This window comes from Etheostoma cragini, chromosome 23, assembly GCF_013103735.1.
Source record: "Etheostoma cragini isolate CJK2018 chromosome 23, CSU_Ecrag_1.0, whole genome shotgun sequence".
NCBI lineage: Eukaryota > Metazoa > Chordata > Actinopteri > Perciformes > Percidae > Etheostoma > Etheostoma cragini.
Genome location: NC_048429.1, coordinates 5,687,523 through 5,706,107, shown reverse-complemented (window position 1 = coordinate 5,706,107; position 18,585 = coordinate 5,687,523). Strand labels below are relative to the sequence as shown.

At 39.8% G+C, this 18,585-nt stretch overlaps 1 protein-coding gene across 1 annotated transcript in view; it reads left to right on the top strand.

Annotated features, from left to right (window-relative positions):
* Positions 1 to 8,848: 8,848 nt before the first annotated feature.
* Positions 8,849 to 18,585, top strand: part of ptn (pleiotrophin) — a 43,706-nt gene continuing 33,969 nt past the window's right edge. Inside the window, exon 1 of the mRNA XM_034863316.1 lies at positions 8,849 to 9,130. The gene's annotated coding sequence lies outside the window, so the exon portion shown is untranslated. The remainder of the gene's footprint in view (positions 9,131 to 18,585) is intronic.

The window sequence follows — 18,585 nt, the reverse complement described above, 5'->3', positions numbered from 1 at the left end:
CTATTGTCTAGCCAGCGTGAGAGATGCATTCAAGTGCACACCTTCTTTCTTTTTAAAGACTTTGGTTTGTTTTGACAAGAAGAAGTTTGAATTGCTAATTTATCTTTAAGACTTCAGAAATCAGGAGAAATGCATTTCTTGTGGATTGAAATATGGAAGGCTGTGTTTATTTCTGCACAGATCAACCACCCAACGGGGAGTGCGAGAATCCATAATCCCAACAAAAGTTATGAACAAAACACCAGAACTACGTGGCTTGTGTTAAAAGTATTTTCAAGGCAGACCATCCATTTTGGTATTTTATCGCCTCCTGTTGAGGTTTTGAATCCACCCCTATTAGAATAGATTTTCATGTATTCTGTTGATCATTAAGCAAGTTGAGATGCTATATGAATACTGTGAAAGTATCAACAATGCTCGATCCACAGAGAAATGGACACAGCCTGTGTTTAGATGTGTGCTTTTAAACAAGCTGTCAGGACTTCCGTTCGGTCCTGATTTCAGAACTATACATAGATAGAATGCGCCGCTACAGTGCCGTTACAGTCATTCCTCAGCTGCCGTGATCCGCAAACACTGACCAATCAGAGCAGACTGGGCTTTGAGGTAGGGGAGGTTAAAGTCTGGGTAAAGAAAAATCAGTGATTTCTTTGTAAACACATGATGCATGTTAGAAAATGTAAACTGTGTTCACCATTTCTTTGTCCAGTATATTTTTGGGTGGGCTAAAAACGTGGTTCGATGGCGCACTGGAGTGATGCTGTATGGAAAATGATGTTACTACTAACGTTTAAGCACATAGCATCAGTGTTGCTTGGCTCACCCCATGTGAGCGGTGCAAGTTTGTTACGTTCCACAACCTGTCTTAGCTCTTCTAGCATAATAAATACATGAATAAACAACCCTATTAAATACTACAATCGCATGAACACAAGCAAAGTAGCCGTCCCTAACGTTCTTATCAGTCTTTTAGCCCGAATCGGCGGCTACTGGGCCCACAGGCAGTTAAAGCTCACTGCTGTGTGTGTGTGTGTGTGTGCGTGTGTGTGTTGGCTTTGTGCTGTCGGTTGCAGTGGAGCGGCACTGTTCTGCAGCTCAGGGTGTGTGTCCTACCATAGACTGTGTGTGCTACTGGGTTAGCTGCTAATGATGCTGTGGCGAGTACTCGTTCTTTGGCTCGAGGGGATTGTGTGCTGTGCTATATACCATGTGTGCTAATGTTTTAGTAAATGTGCTAGCTAACTAACACAGCGGCTTGCTGTTAAACTTAATGCCTTCAGCAGACACTCTCCCAATGTCTCAGAGCATTAAGAACTGCTTATTTTTTCACGATTTTGAAACCTAATCTATATACTTGCCGATATGTTTAGTTAGTCATATTTTGTTGGGTGGTGATTAATATATTTTCCTGTCGTGTCAATGACTGAGAACGCATTTATTTTTACTTTACCCAGACTTTAAAGAGACAGTTGCGTCTCATACATATATTTTCATACAGACAGTGTAGGAAAATATTTTTTTTTTACATTCAAGCATGCAAACATGTTCCAGTAGAAACTCCAAATATAAATATAAACTTAAAAATTAATAGAATATGTCTCCTTTAAGAGCTCCAACATCAGCTCAGATGTGGTAAAAGTCCAACTGTGGATATTTCTTCATAATAACCGACTACTGGGGTGCAAAGAATCCCTCGCCCTCTATAAATGTAGTTTAGCCTGTGTCTTTCGCTGTCTTTCACAAGTTCCTAATTTTTGTTTGAAGTATGGCTTGCTTGAAGCTTTAATGCGTTTTCATTTTCTGTCATCATCCATTCAACCAGATCTCATACTCGATTATCTGCCGGGCCGACCATCAAATGACTATAAGAAGCATCACGTACACTTTCTATTTCCAATCTAGTTTTTTTTTATATTTTAAAGAAAAGAACATTTCATGATCTTGCTTCTGCTCAATGGCATACCATTGAAAAGCTATTAATGAGAACATACGCAGGCCTTACCGGGAAACAGAATTAAGCCATTGGAGATTAATGTTTTTTTGGGGGAAAGCGTGTGGAGGCAGATAAACGCTGGGCAACGGGGCCAGACTCACGTCTGGGAAAGGAATCTGGCGAGAACTATTTTTGCCTGTCACGCTCCACTGGCCACGCTGAAGTGTTTTGGCTCTTTCAGATTAATTGTAAGTCATAAATTAAGTTCTGCAGTGTTCAAACAGGAGGACCAGGGAAGGGGGTGATACTGACATTGTTACATGACTATAGGAGAGGACACGTTTGGTTGTTCTGGTTGGAGTCACATAAAAATTCTGCTGAAAACGTTCTGAGGCATTGTACACAGGAAAATGAACCCTTTACTGTATCAAATTTGCATTTAGGAGCCAGTCTGTCACCCAAGAGTAACTGGTAACTTGAAATCCTCTAAGATCCATTGGGAACACAGTAACATTTGCTTCCAATTTGAGGGAACCACATTATCATACAAGTATCAGGCTAATATATCAGCATTCATTTGTTGTCAGTCTGATTATCTTGCTAATCAATACATTTTCCCCATTACACTGCTGATGCTAAAAGTGTATGATGACTAATTTGCATTGAATTGATTTGAAATGGAGATTAAATACTGCATTAAGGCCTGCATAACAAACAGCTGCAGTCTTAAAAACATTGTAAGTAAACATTTGCTTTCTTACATCGCTTCACTGTAACAATAGGAAAAAGTCTTGCCTGAAGTTGCTAGCTATTCAGCAACAGAAAAGAAAACATCCGATCATATTCCACAGGGAAGGCCGAGGACGGTCTCTGAAAAGTAAAAATCACTTTACTTTTATTAGCTGGGGCACAGGCATATAAATATTAATATTCAACCAAGAGCTTATGCTTTATTAATGAAACTGAGCTTATTGTGAAATTAAATGGGCATAATGGAATACCGTTTATTACCTCTTGCTGAATAGATGAGAGACATAAACTTCATCAGGAGATAAAGGTTGTGCTTTCATAAAGGTTTGTGGTGCAAATCGACTTTACTGAGGTGTTGTGGTTTTGTTTGTGAGCGTGTGCCACTGTTTGTTCTGATCAGCTCCACTGAAAAATAATCAGAATCAAAAGGGACTTTTAATTAGGACTGCACATTTTGAGGAAAATATGCAATATGCAATAATGTTGAATATTGCAATAACGATAAACAAACGGATGTGAATGTGTATCCAGTTCTGCCTTTCTGCTACTTTCATTCTACTTCTTATATACCACAAATAGCCAATTACTAGCCAACATGCTTTTATTAAACAAATTGAACTTAAAGAGGACATATTATGCTTTTCTGTGTTTTCTGTCGTATCTACAATGCTATAATGTTGGATTTTCACATAAACTTCAAATAATGAGGTAAACATATTTTAAACAAATCCCTGTGAGCTAAAACGCTCAGATTTCCGACTTTTCTAAATGCTCTGGTTTCACCAGTTCTTTCTACTCTTGACTCGTACGCAACTGTAAGTAGGGCTTTTATGATTGGTCATCTGCTCCAAGTAGGCAGGACTAGAATGTTTTTTAAGCCACTTCTGTGTAACACTGTTGCATGTAACTACATGCTAACAGCAGTAAATAATGTCACCTTGGCTGCCAGTGTGGTTAAATTCTCCCCGATTCCAGGTCACATTACTCCTGAAACATTTGCATTAATCTTTTTTTTTACAGTAACAATGAATACACTACTTTGCGTAATGTGAAAGGGAAATTTTTGCCTCTCACACTTTGCAGTTTCCCTCAGGTCTAGAAAGAGTTTTAACTGTCTTATTATTGTTTTACATTTTTTAGTACTACCTACAGTATGTAACTTAAAAAGTCTTTGTTATATTTTGTAGTTCTTGTACTTTTTTGTATATTGTATTGCTATTTTTCCATATTATAGCTATTAATACCACTAGTGCTGCAACTATCTATCAAGCCCATGTAACAATATACGATATGGGACCTTTTACCATGAGGTCTATCTACACTTTTCCTGATAAGATTTATTTTTATGAAGCAATTAATCAAGGTTGTCAGGATAGAGGACTTTGTAATATATACTGCAGACAACGCCCTCTGAGACAAACTTGTGATTGAGGTCAATAGAAATAAACTTGTTTCATTAGGTGTACTGTAGCTGGATGCAGTATTAGGGTGGATTCAGATTTAAATGACGGTCACGGCCCCACTAATGTTCAGTGTGTGTGAGTGCTTTGTCCTGTGTCTGATATGATTTGTGACCTAGCAGGGTACATCCTGTGAATCACACTGTCGAGACATTTTGTTTCTGCATTTTGTCTTCACGCACTATCTCCGCATGATGAATGAAGTGTGTGGAGAATAACACTGAAGAAAGGACACATGTGCCCATGACTCTGGAACATTGTATTATGGGGGTTTCTGTATGCTGTGTATGATTATTTTACATTTAAACAATTTTTGAGTGATTTGAGAGGGTGTTCTAAGACACAGTTGCTGTATTTTCTCTCTCTCTCTTAAAGCCACAAATTCAATCTCTATTTCCTTCCAGACATGCTATGCAAATTAAATCCTTGTTTTATTCATAAATGTGTGGAAAAATGACTTTTCTGTCATTTTCCCATAAAACTCTCATCTGTGCAGTTATTTTGTGGTATTTGTGTTAGGGAATGATGGGATGGAGGGGCAGACGATGGAGCTGTGGTTAAAAGAAAAGAAGAAGGAAAAAGACTGTGGCTTGCTTCGACAGGCTGATTTCATTTGGTTTCATCAGACAAAGACGGACCCAGTCACTGCCATCTTCTTATTAGGCCACCGGTGGACGTGTACTCAACAAACTGAGGTAACAGTGTCTTCATCCCTGGCTCTGTTCATGCTCACACCAACAGCAAACAATTTAAAGGAAGCAAAAATAACAAGGGATTTAATATATCTCACTCAAACTCCATTATATCTGTGTAAACTGTTAAAGTGTGTAAAAGTCCTTTTCTGCTTTCGGCTCAAGAGAAAATCTCTTGGCCATCAAAGATCATTTTTTCATAATTTTTTTCTTTGTTCATCATCATATCTTATTTAATAATAACGAGGGAAATGAGATCATTGGAGAAGCTCCTTGTGGATGGCACTAAAGCATATTGCACTCTTAGGTGAGGGCTGAAGGGGGGTGCAAATGGATGAAATGTATTATTAATGAGTTGAATATGAGACGGCAGCAATGGAATGGTATATCGTTATCACCAGGGGGTATGAGTCATACTAATCACTGACCATACTGAACTGATACTAAAACAACATGATGCTGAACGTGAAACGGCAGTGTCCATTCAAGGGTAAGGCTGCATGAATAAACAATGGCACAAAGTGTAGGGTAATTATTAAAAAAACACAACATCATTATGCATTCTGTGGTCATAAAATGGAGAGGGGGCAGACATCCATTCCCTATTTGTATACTTTCTGAAAACACATTGCCATTTGGTGCCAAAATGTGTGCACTGGTGCCTAAATTCTCAACTTTGTTTGTTTGTTCTTGTCCAACAACCAATGCCTTATTTCTGCCTTTATTTAGACATAGATTACAACATATTTTTCTAGGGCAGACGCATCAGACAACCAATTTCTCACCAAAACTTTTTTTTCCAACAGAGCACCTCTTTGATGACTTTCAAAACAAGCTTTCAGTTGCAAGACAAAAGGTGTTTGAGGCGCACCATTTTTTGAACTTTAAGTTTGAATACCTGTGATTGTGTGCTGGTGGTCTCTTGAAATTCACAACATCATCTCTCACCCCTCACCTCTTAATCCCCCATCATACTTTTTCATATCAACCTAAAAGAAGTTGTAGTTACAGTGTGGTAGTAAAAAGCTGTCTTTTAGACTTAAGACTTGGACTTGAGTCAGACATGCATCAGAAAAATGATGTAATGACTTTTTACCTGGCATTGCCTGGCTCCGAATGGGCCTTTGGGGGGACCCACATTAAGCGGGTGATCTGGGGGTCCTCCCCCAGGAAATTATGAGCCTCAGACACTTAATTTCCTGCAGTCTGGTACATTTTACCACTTTATATTGAAGAAAAAAGCTGCCGGCATTGCCACAAATGAAGGTCCCATCCATGAACCAAATGGCCTGCTGATGTTGACCTTAGTTGTGTCTGTGTTGGTCACATTCCCGTTTGGCCAGACGGGCTTCACTGAATAAATAATCTTGTTATTGTTGTTGTTGGTGCTCACTTGCACCTACGGAGTGAGCGTGAGCAAGAGGGCACTGACTGGAGTTCACTTAATGGCCACAACTGTCATTAATAACTGGGATTTTTTGAACAGAAGTGCCTTTAAAAAACATTTTAATCCAACTGGGAAAAACTCCCAATTTATGAGAAACATAATGTGATATGATTGAGCTTCTTGTGGTGAGATGTTTTCTCAACTGCTGTTTCTAAGGTCAAGAATGAACTTTGAACTCCAACATGGTCAAGAACTCGTTAAAGGGCTCTGGGAATTTTTTTTAATTTCATCATCCATAACTCCTTCTGCTAATGAAAATACTGTGCTATGGACCAAAGCTCAATAACAGCTATAAACCGACCTTACAGAAAGATTGTCCATCTTCGAGATGGAAATCTTCAAATTTAGTGACATTTGTGATTTTCTAATAAAGACTTTAGTTTACCGTAGAGGATTTGAGACTTATTGGAAAGGAGCTGAGACTCAACTTTGACTTAAAAACAGCTCTGGTAGTAAGATTTTGGTATTAGTTTTAAGAAATTGATCACTGGTGACCAATAATGCCAATTTTTATCTCTTTCTTTGAATTAAAATTGCTCCTGCTGAGTCTCCGTCACATTGTCTAATGGTTCTTAATATGCTTCTACCTGTAAATTACTATTAATGTAGTGAAATGGTGCATTATAATCACATGGTGAATAGCTCTCAGTGTCACCTTAACAACAGCCTCTGGCACTAAAATGCGTTATCTAATACTTAAGAGCTGCTGTTCTAGCACAATGAGGTTTTTATGCAGGAAAGACTTTATAAAGTGAAATATAAGGCCATTTATCAGTGTGTGGACTACATAGAGTCTACAGAGGCGGTCTGAATTCAGTATTGTACACAGGGCTTTGTGGACAGAAGTAATGGTACACTTTATTGATTGTTTGTGCTGTAATCTGTCAATCCAGGCTTGTTCAGCTGTGGCATAGAGCCGGGGCTGCTCGATAGGGTCATCTCTGGCCATCTGCTGTTCCAAATACCCCGAGAGTATCCACAACTTACTACCACACTCCCTTGAAAAGGATGTCTGGCCACAAAGAAGCACTCAAATGGATCTAACTAGAAATATGAGAGGAAGAGAGAGACAAGGAGAGAACGAGACACAAGATTGATTGATAGATAGCTGTACATTAAGTTTAATAATCTAAATATATCATTTTAAAGGAGCCTAATTTTAAGTAGTTACCTCTTACTGTTTTGTAAAAAGTTACACCTTAGTCCCTCAGATCCATTACAAAGTGGGCCTGTGTTGTTTTGTTTAGGCGTAAACTGACTATCTAGTTGAACAGAAAAATCAGTTTTGGGCAAGTTACTTTAAAAATACAATCAATTACTAATTAATTATTGAACAAATTCTTAACATACAATTATATACTACAGAAAATTGATCAGTTACATTACTGATTACATCTCTACGGTGCCTTTAAAAAGGTCCAAAGCCTCCTTACTTGACTGATTAGTCATGGTCAGTTGGTCTTAAATATCTCAACAGCTGTTGTTCTGATGGCTTGCTATGACATATTGTGCTGACATTCATGGTTCCCAGAGGGTGACCCCTAATGACTATGGCAAGTATCTGACTTTTCCTGTAGTGCCATCCTCAAAGTCTTCACTTATCTATGTCTACGTCTTCTAGATAATTTGGTAAAAGAAAATTAAGTATAGATCCTCATGGTTCCCAAACAATGTTTCTTACCAACTTTGGTGATCCTCTGAATTTTTCTTCAGAGCCACCATGAGGCTTACATTTGTGGTTTTGGGTTTTCAACAACTATGGGAAAATGGCAATGGAAAGTTGTACTGACTTTCATTTTCCCTTTAAATATTTAGTGTTTACACTACATTTTCAGAATAGTGAAAAATACTGTTTCCCAAAGCCCAAAGTAACACTTTACACAGATATTTGTTCATAAAGTATGCGGTAAAACATTTTGACTTGGTGCTGGCACGTGATGAAAAGTTAAGGAATCCTAAAAGTTATCATAATTCCCCCTAATCTGCTCGTCAAAAAAGCAATTGACAGATTAATCAACAATGGAAATAGGTTTCAAGCCTCAATGTTCATTAAAGGCAGTGATTTTAATCTCTTTAATCGCTGTAATCACAAAGTTACACTGAGATCAAGATCTATTTTTTCTTCAATAGACCTTAGAACAACTAAAACATCTGCAGTGAAGGCCCATATAAAAATCTGAAAACAAATGCAGAGCAAAGCTAAGGTTTGTCAATATAATATGGATTGCTGTGGTTGGGCTCAGTGTTCCTTGGATCAACAAGATATTTATACAACTCTGTGGTTTGATTTGGTTGCTGTTCCCAGCCTGCTCACTCTGTGCATTTCTTTTGTTGATTTTGCTCGCTCCTCCTGAATACTGGCCTCTCTGTTGACAGTTGGATCAGTGTCTCTTTCCACCATCTCCCTTCTCTTTCTGTTCGTGTGTATCTGTGCATCCCTTTTTCTTCTCTCAGCTCTTTCTCCTCATCCCCACGGATGTCCAAGGCACTTTGGCTCTTTACTGCTCTCTTCCTTTCTCCTTCTCTCACCCTCTCATCTGCAATCTCCCGTCTTCTCTCTGGTGTCTCAGTGAGTGCCAGGCGGGACGTCCCTAGAGTGACCTTGGGGGTAATGAGCTCCTGATCACGAGTCAGGAAACCCGGCATCCAACACCCAACCCACAACCCTCCCCTCACCCCATGCAACACACACAAAAAAGAAGGAACAAAAACTATACAGCTATCGCATGCTCAGTTCACAAAGAGAAATAGTACTGGAGAGGCAGGGCAACAGGGCAGAGGTGCAGATGAAAAGAAAATAGAGAAAATACTACTTCAAAATATACAACTACCAGACCTCCAAAATAAAGTAAGTGGATTTTTCCCTTTTCTGGTAGCACACTAACTGATGCATGGTTTTTGTGGGCTAGGTGTGATGTGATGGTGAGATGATTACTTGAGCAGAAAAGTTTGGAGTTCAACTGTATTCTGTGCAGAAAGACCCAGCAGTACAAATTGCACTAAGGCCAATTTTGGTGTGTGTTTTAGTGTGTGTGAGTATATGTTGGGGGTGGGATTTACGTGATGTCCATAACTACCAATATCATCTCCCTGTTGTGTTCATGTTTTTCAAAGCTGACAAAAATAAAACTTTGGATAAGTTGCAAATTAAACTCACTTGAAGTTTCTCTGGTGATCAAAACAATGTTTTGCAAGTCCGTATTTTTTTTTCTGATAATTTGCTTGTTTGTTTTACTGTTATATATTTTACCAAAACGTTTCTGTAGACACGCTGCTAATCGTTTTATTGTTACTCTTCCAATTTTAAGCAGAGTTTGCCCTAAGGCTGTTGATAAGAGATAATAAACATATGAAAACATAAAAGACGATTAAGCTTAAAATGCTGAGATTTATAACTGCGGATGGAAAAGTGGCTTGTAGACACATTGCGTAAACAATTGGCCGGTCCCAATAATCCAGCAGCCATGGGCTGTGGACTGTGGTATTAAATCATTAACAGGGCTGTCTCCTCAGTGATTAGACTTCAAACATCCATATGTTTTGTTTATCATCGCTATCAGCCAAATATATGCAAGACCAATTAAGTACGTCTGTGCATGTGCACTGGTTGAAGTAGGCTACTTTTTCCGAGGATGTCGTAATTTGGGTCAGGCCTGACTGGAATGACAAACCCGGAGCAGCCGTATTGTATCAGCACTATGTGGTCCTGCACAACTTCTGCTTTCGTTGCCATGGCTTTCTTCAGCACTGGTATAGCAACCCGAGTCAGAATAAACAGTGTTCCTCTCTGTCTTAGGGCATTCCTGCTGCGGACAAAAGCTTTCTCTGGCTCATTCTTGCTCGAAATGAGGTGTCCGCTTCATTTCTTTAGAATGAACACATGGTGTGGTCCTAATGAAAGAGCTGGGGAAGATTAAAACATGAGGTGGAGATGAGCTTGAGAAACCACCTTTGGGTCTGTAGGAAGTAGGAACACAATGTGGATTAAGCTGGATGACAGCCAGAAGGGCCAAACTCATAAAACTGCGTCATTTCTAAATAGGTCCTGGCATTTTCCTTCCAAAATGGCCACTTGGAGGCCTTTAAAAGACATTTTACACATTCTGCCCTTTTCTCTTGTTAAACGCTTGCCCCACAAACTTCACCACGTGATCGTGCCTATATGTCAAGACAAAGTACAAAGCCAGTTCATTTCCTTCTGTCTTCACAAATGCTTTGACGAGACTGCTCTCCATGGAGGAGCTGGAGCAATAAGGCATAGAATTGTGCTGTTAGGGCCCTGAGAAGACCACTCCAGGGGGGAGGGAAGAGCTGTGAATGGAGCCAATTCTCATCTATAGGGCACAAGTAAGTGAGGGAGAGAGAGAATAAGAGGGTAGGGGGATGAGGACATACACAAAGATTCTCACATTGAGTGGCTGGTTTATTCTTGTGGGGTACGCACTGACCCCTCACATGTGGGATGAACAGAATGAGCCTTGATGGGGTCCGGAGGGCCTCCAAAGAAAGGGAGGGGAGGATAAAGAGAGGAATATAAGTAAAGAGAAGGAGAGAGATGCCAGGAGAGAGGCCTGTCAAGGAACCATCCTTCATTGCCTCCAGTTGTAGCACCATATTACAAAAGCTTCAAAAGTTGCAATAATGTAGTCCTGGAAAAGGTAATGATCTGACCCCACAGGATGATTCTGGTGTATTGCAACTAGGGTCTTATTTTATTGAAATATCATTCCTATCATTCCTATTGCTAGTAAGTTAATGACATGGTAAAAGGGCTAAAGAAATTAGAAGGAGTGAGGAACTATAAAATACAGGTTTTAATTCACCAGTGAAAGATAAAACAGGTCATATTCAAAGCAGCAGAAGCTATCCAGACTTCTAGTTCTTAGAATAGGCCAAGCTTCAAATACACTGGATCCTAGCAACTCAGAAGTATCTTTTGTTTAACCCTCCCCCTCTAGTGTCTTTTCATACTTAATGGCACCAATTACCTTAACACAACATTACATGCTTACACCACAGAAACAATTAAGGTTTAGGCAACAGTAGGTGTAGGAAAACAGCATGGTTGGGCTTAACGTAGGCGTAGTTATTTATTTAAGTTTAAAAAGGTCAGCGTTGACTTTTGGTTTGACATGGGACACAAACAACTGTCTCCTGGGTAAAGGTCCTGTGATTGTTCGACTTTGTCTCACCTGACTATGAGATAGCTGAGTTAAACTGAGGTATACGTGTGTCCAACAGACAAACGCACCCAATTTGACTTTCCATTAGCACCACCCCGTATTGGGCATTTCAAGTATTTCTGTGCGATGAGACTTTTGTTTCTCACTTTGAAGCATTCTCTCTAGTACCAACAAAGACATCATACAGCTCTTTTAACAGGCAGAGTAGTAATTTCCGATGACTAGCAAACTGAACTTAATGTATAAAGATGGTAGAGTGCCCATTTAAACAAACCCCCTGTTTAGCCACCTCAGAAAAAACAAAGGCGAAATGTGCAATTATTCCCCAGCCTGACTATAGTAAACACCCATCACAGTTTACAGACTGACGTCCTGGTTCATTTCTGACAAAACTTGATTGCCGTTGCATTTTTACTGAGGGATTAATTCATAACCACCATCTTGGATGCCTTCAGTTTTCAGTATTACCACCAAATAAAGTGGTAAATTATTGACTTGTTTAAAATCTTTCTGATCATATGACAACTCAATTCAGTGAGTACAATATTGAGTATAATATAAAAAAACAATAAACAAAACGACTAAACTACAGTACAAAAATGGTTAAAGGTTAAAGTGGAATTATCCTTTAGCTACTGTACTGGTGTTTTGGAAAGGCACAGGTCCTGAGATTACCATTGAAATTTCCTTTAATCTTTTATTCAGCTGTGGCGATGTGCCCTGGGCTGTGACTCCTCTTGAATCTATTGGGTTAATAGTTATGTGTGGACATGCAGACGTTCTCATGGAGACGTCAAGCAAGCAGCTATCTCATTACAGGACGAGAAAATCAAAGCTGTCTGCAAAACCTCTGAGCCGATGATGAGAGATTTTTCCTGTTGTGTGGTGTTGGTCCCGATTGTCTGAGGGAGCCCAATGATGGGACTACGAACGCCTTTTGTGGAAGAACACACAAGTCAGGATTTGTGTTTGTGCTCATTTCTTTCTTTCCTTAGTTTCATTCGGATTTTCTACTTTTGCTGTGGAAAAACAAATATCTAATTGTAGCTTGCATCCCTCTCCCATGGCTTGTTCTGACGTAGGATCCTCGGAGAGTTAATGATAACCTGAGGCTTTCCACTGTAATCAGAGAGCTCATTAGTGTCCCACTCAGTCACGTAGCCACCCCTACACACACATGCTTATGCACAAACTGTCCCCAGGGCTGCTGGTAGGTGACTGAAAGAAGAGAGGGCCAAAACACGTCATAGGGTTGGAACACAAGTTGTCTACCTACTACCTACAGGGATGTAAAACTGGACCGTAATATTTAATTTGATGTGTTTGATTGTAGTGTTGGTCTGTGGCAACACAACATTTAGACAAACATACTAGTTGCTTTGCAAGTCTGAAACTATCTACTGCAATCACTCATGACTAATCCTTATGCATACCATAATAACATGTTTTGAAAAGTATTCACTTTACTATTTCAATCCGTTGTGAGATATGAAAATACCGTAGAGATGAATAATATTTTGCCAAACTTTGTTGTTCTCTAGCAGGTTTTAAAAGGAAGCTGTGCTTAATCTCTGTTATTGAAAATTGTTATGCAACATTGTGAAAGATTGATGTAGACTTGACATTTACAGGTGGATTACACAAGATAAAAAAAGTCTGCCAACTGATTTTCATACCATAAAGTAATGGATGAAAAATGAATCACCTGCATTACTGCGTTGATTAAAAAATGGTCAACATAAATGTTAAATCTTAAGTTATTTTTGGCCACTTGGGGGCAGAACAACAAACTGTAAACACAGTATTGACACAGTATTAAACTGCGAAGCTAGCGGGCACGAGGTTGATGGGAGCGGTGAAGCTGCAAAACCAAAACAACAAGTTTGAAGAGGCTAAAATGTTCCATAGAGCTGAGGGAGATAATTCTTGATAATTCTCATCAACGGGTTTGTAAGATATCATCCAAAAATGTATGCACAATGCTTTGCACGATATCTTACTAAATTACGAAAACTCATACAGTAATGTTCGTATGATATTACAAAATGTGATGTTCCATTTAATGCCGCCTCACAGCAAACATCAATGTGGGGCTTGCAGTAAGAAAATATGGAGTACATACAGATTACAGTGCATAACTTTCATCATGACACGCTGTTGCCTGTTTGTTTCTCACTAAAAGTGACCCCTTTCATATTACACATCACTTGACCCATAAAAATATTGACGTTGAGTATGTATGATATGTAAACAATTGGAGCTGATAAAGTGCTTGAGAATGTGCGTATTAGCATTTGGTCACCTCACATGCAGCTTAAACATTTCATGCAGTGTACAAGATGCAGTAGAGGCTTTGGACAGAGATTCTGTAGTTGTGAAATTTAGCAAATGCACTACAGGCAATACAGATCCTGAGGGTGCTCCCCCAACCCTAGTTTGTGTGTGTACAGGCTTCAGATGGTGAAGCACAAGGGAGTGGGTGTGTTTGTGTTCCTCTAATTAACTGAGGGATGACCTTTTCTCTCTCACGCACCATGTCATCAGAGAAAGCTAGAAACTGAAGGGAGGAGAGTTGGACAAACAATAACACTTCAGTCGTATTTGCCATAAAAATAAAAGCAAGAGCATATTAGTACTTTATGAATGCAATAGTTGATATACTTATAGAATTTGTCTCTTTTTAATATTGACCATTTGGTGTAGTCTTTTCCTAGATGATTACAGGTGCGGCGAAAAGAAAAGTAAGCCACATTATCGACTCTGAATACTTTCTCCCTAATGCAGAACCTCGCTAAATGGCTCAGAGGTAAACCCTGAGGGGACTATTAAATAACATGCAGCCAATTCGCTGCCAAAGCTCTAACTAAATACTGTAATCTATGGGCTCAATCAATGCAATCTTATTTTATTTAGGGCCATGTCTTTGGTTGCAATGTAGCCTGGAGTGGATTCAACCTGGTCAGTGGAGTATTAATGACGTTATAATAATTTATACAGAGAGAATTTGATTCCTGCAAGGCGCAAACAGTGTGAAGATGATAAGGTGGGGTGAGCATTCAGAGACGTGTATTAGCAGGTTGCTCTTACTCGTTGGGAGGCAGGGATTTGTTGTGATGTGGCCACTGATGTTGAATGGAAAGTTAAATTGATTGTGAGCATCACAGTGGAGCACCGTCTGCCACTTAGTGTCTCCATTCCTATTCCACTGTTAATTGGATTGCTAATGGTAATGTTGCACATGGGTGACAACCTTTTTTGATTAGAAGGGTTGGAATCGTTATGACATTTTTTTTTTGCGCAATGATCACATGAAAAACAGATTCAATTTTTTCAAATTAACTCTCTCTAAAAGATTTAATGAAATTATATTTAAGAAAGAAAATCTCTGCCGTTTCCATCTTGCAGAACTATTTATTAGGGCAAACTGTGGTTGCCAGGCTGCTCATAGCGCCACATCTTCAATACTTAATACCAAAATAATTTCAAACAGTTTATGTAGCCTCTTACTGCCAAAGGGGGTGACTAATCCTTGGTTAAATCTCAGCAGGTTTTAATCTAGCCCACTAGAGAGTTTTTTCTGCTCTGGGATGTCTTCCTGTCCCTCCCTCGAGACACCACATTCTGGAAGAAGTGATTTGGAACGTTAAACACCTATGATGGATTGGCAGAGGATTAGATAGGCCCACTCTATGACTGCAAACACCAAGGGTGGTTTTATGTCCACCCACCAATAAGTGATTAGAAACCAGGATCAGTAAGGATGGATATGTGTTCAACAAAGCCTCAAGAGAGAAAACTGTCAGGCACTTGTTACTTGACCTAAATACCCTAAAATGTCCACGCATGTCACAGCTGCTCCTTCAGTCATAACTGAATGATATGTTTTGAAGCTCTGACTCAAGAGTGAAAAGTTTCATCCACATGGAAGGAAAGGAAGACGGAGTGAGAGAAGAGAGTTGAGTGGGAAGGAATCGGGAGAAAGGGAGAGGGGCAAGAGAGAATCATTAGTCAAATGCATTAGTATTCCATCCATGGCTTGTGCTGTAAGACAGCCGGTCTGTCCAAACAAACAACCAGGAGAGGGGGGATGCCTCATTATTACTTCCCCTCTTTTTTCCCCTGGAGTTCACATTCCATCCGACCACAAACACCAGGCCAGGGCTTTGGTCTTGCCCTTTGTCCCTGCTGGAGTTTAGAGATGTTAGCGGGGCTAGTAAAGCAACAATTCACGTGTTGTTCAGTACATGACGAGGACAGTACAATGCAAGGCCTTGACCTGGGAGAGGGGAGAAAAAAACTTTATTCTTCAAAATGTTCAATGTTTTGGATAGTTGTCCTCTTTAGCCTGATGCATTGTCTAGTGGAAGGGGCGTTTTTCCACCCTTGAGATGTCCGCTCTTCACACGCCTGCCACCTTCCCTTCCCGACAATTTATCACCAAAAGATCCCAGTGCGCCCAGGAGTAGGCGGTTGCACTCTGCTTGCACACAAACATCAACTGTTGAACACAAAGATGCTTCAAAAGAATCTTTGACAGTATCTTTGCCATTAAAATGCTGCTAATATCCGCAAATGTAATTCAATGCATTTTTGCTTTAAATACCTTTACATGGAAATATTCATGAGCAGATGACAACATTATATAATTAATGGAGTATGAGTAACTCTAATACCTTAAAGATCGTCACTGCTGCTTCCCACCTAAGATGGCATTTGTATTTTTTAATGGGTATGTTTGTTTCATCCAATCTACATTCATCATGCATCGTGTTCAATCAGTCTTTATGGTTTCCAGACAGGGAGTGACATCCACCTCCCTTGGACTTAAACCAAGGATGTTACACCCTCCAACATCAGGCACTTTTTGTTCCTTATTTCTGTGCTTTGTGGAGTGAAGGCATGAAATGATGAGTGATATTAATGCAGTAGAGGAAGCTGGAACGAGCCCCCATAGTGTCACAATCTCTTTCCATCATTTGCATATTCTCTTTTTCAAAATTCTAACTTTTCCATCTCAGCTTTTGTCCTTTTCCTTTGAACCTCTGCCATTTCCACTCAGGCATTTATGCACAGATTGAAAATGGGCACCAAACCGGTAGATGGAAATGTATCTTAGCAGTCCTCGGACACCAGCTGACAACCTCTCAGAAAAACTTACAGCAGTGTTGCACTGTTTCAAAGAACAAAGGCAGTTCACATAACCGTCATATAACAGACTTTGAACTCCTGACCTTTGTACCTTGAAAAAGTTTAAGGATGTACCCGAGTGACCTTTATACATAATCATCTTGAATGTTACGTTTATTTGAATGGCGAGTTCCTTCTCCTTTGTCATCCTTGATGCTTCTATCTGCTTTTGGCTTATATAGACTGTAGCATAAACAACCAGAACCAGAATCCGAAACAGATTTATGACCCCGGAGTTTTCAAATACAAGTAATTTGCCTTGGGGTTTAGTGCATATAATAAACATGTAAGACAATACAAAATAAAAGCAAAGTACTGCAACAGTCAAGAACATAAACATAGAACAGAAAAAAAATGAGGCTATTTATTATTATATAATTGGAGAGATGTAATTGCAGGATTTGCAAAAGTTCACAGCATAAAGAAGAGCGACTAGATTGATCCCACATCAGTGTCCTACCCACCAACACTGCCAATGGGGTCAAGTACTGGTGCAAGGAGTTGGTCCCTGACTCTGCGGTGTTTCTGTCCTGTCCCACCCAGGTCTCCCAATCAGTGCGCTGTCATTACTGACTTTAAGAATATGACATTTAATAGTCACTCTTAATTCAGGTTGACTTGGCATCAAAAACTACTTTGCACCTTTATGTTTGAGAAAAACCACTCTGCTCTCTTTAGGGCCTAGTCATTCGAAATCTGTTATCTGAGGTAATATTTGACTGCTGCCATAGAAAGGATGAGAGGATCCCAATGGAAATAAGTTGACTTTTGGTCACCTTTATTGCGTCATGCTCAATTTGTGGTGCATTAATTTGAGATGAGTGTTTGTTACGTTTCTCCATTCATTTCTTTAGTTTGTCAACCGTCTGTGTAATACATTTTTAGTCAGAAACCTGACTTACTAATAAACTAACTAACTTACTATGTGCTAATAATGCTACATTTCTACTCTTCATTATATAAAATTGTACTTATAACTTAACTTATTTTGACTTTGCATGCTCTGCAAAGACAATCACATCTGCTCTTGAGTTATCGGATCAACTGTATTTCACTTTGGGGCACTTGCATGCTCTCTTCACTGAGGTTGAAACAACTTTGACAGCAGAGTGTTATTTGACACACATTAAAGTAAAACAGGGTTTCAGCGGAGGAAGAGGCCCCGCCACTTTGCAGTGTTTGTACATGAGTACTAGATGTCTCCTGGGACTGTTCTAATGCTCAGTGGCAAGTTGAAAGGTCATGTTTAATGCTCTGGGCTTTGACTGTGGGCAAGAGCCACTTCACCCAACCTCCCTCCACCCCTTAAACCTCCACCCACCACACAGCTGAGCACAGCCTGTGTCATTATGGGGATACTGGCATTTGCAAAGCAGTTCTGAGTTGTGTTTTCATTTTGAACGGGACTGATTGGATATGTCCACGCAGCCAAAATGGGCTCCCTTATTTATTTGTAAACTCTGCCCCACAAAGTACTGCCACATTTATGGTTTGGTAAATAAAGCTGGAACAAATAGTGTTTTGTGCAGATGAATGAAGACAGTGACAGCAGCGGGCACACTGGTGGGATGTGTTCCTGTTGGACGTAAATAGCTACCGCAGATGCAGGGTGATGGTGAATTGGGTGGATTTGTGACGTAAATATCCGTAAACACAACATTGTGTGTGCAAGAAAGAAAACTAAACTAGAACTGCACGCAGTTTCAACGGGGTCCAAGCCTCCCCTCGCAAGTCGTCCCCAGCGACCCGGGGAGCGCACGAAAGCGGAACCCAAAGCGAAGTTGTTAGGGAGGCAGACGTCGGGAAATATCGATAGGTGCATGTAACGCTACAGATTAATATCACAGTGAAACTATGTCTTTCCACATCTGCGCTGTTAATTTCAAGTAATTCACTTTAGTGGAAGTGGTTAATGCAGACGTTGGCCCATAGG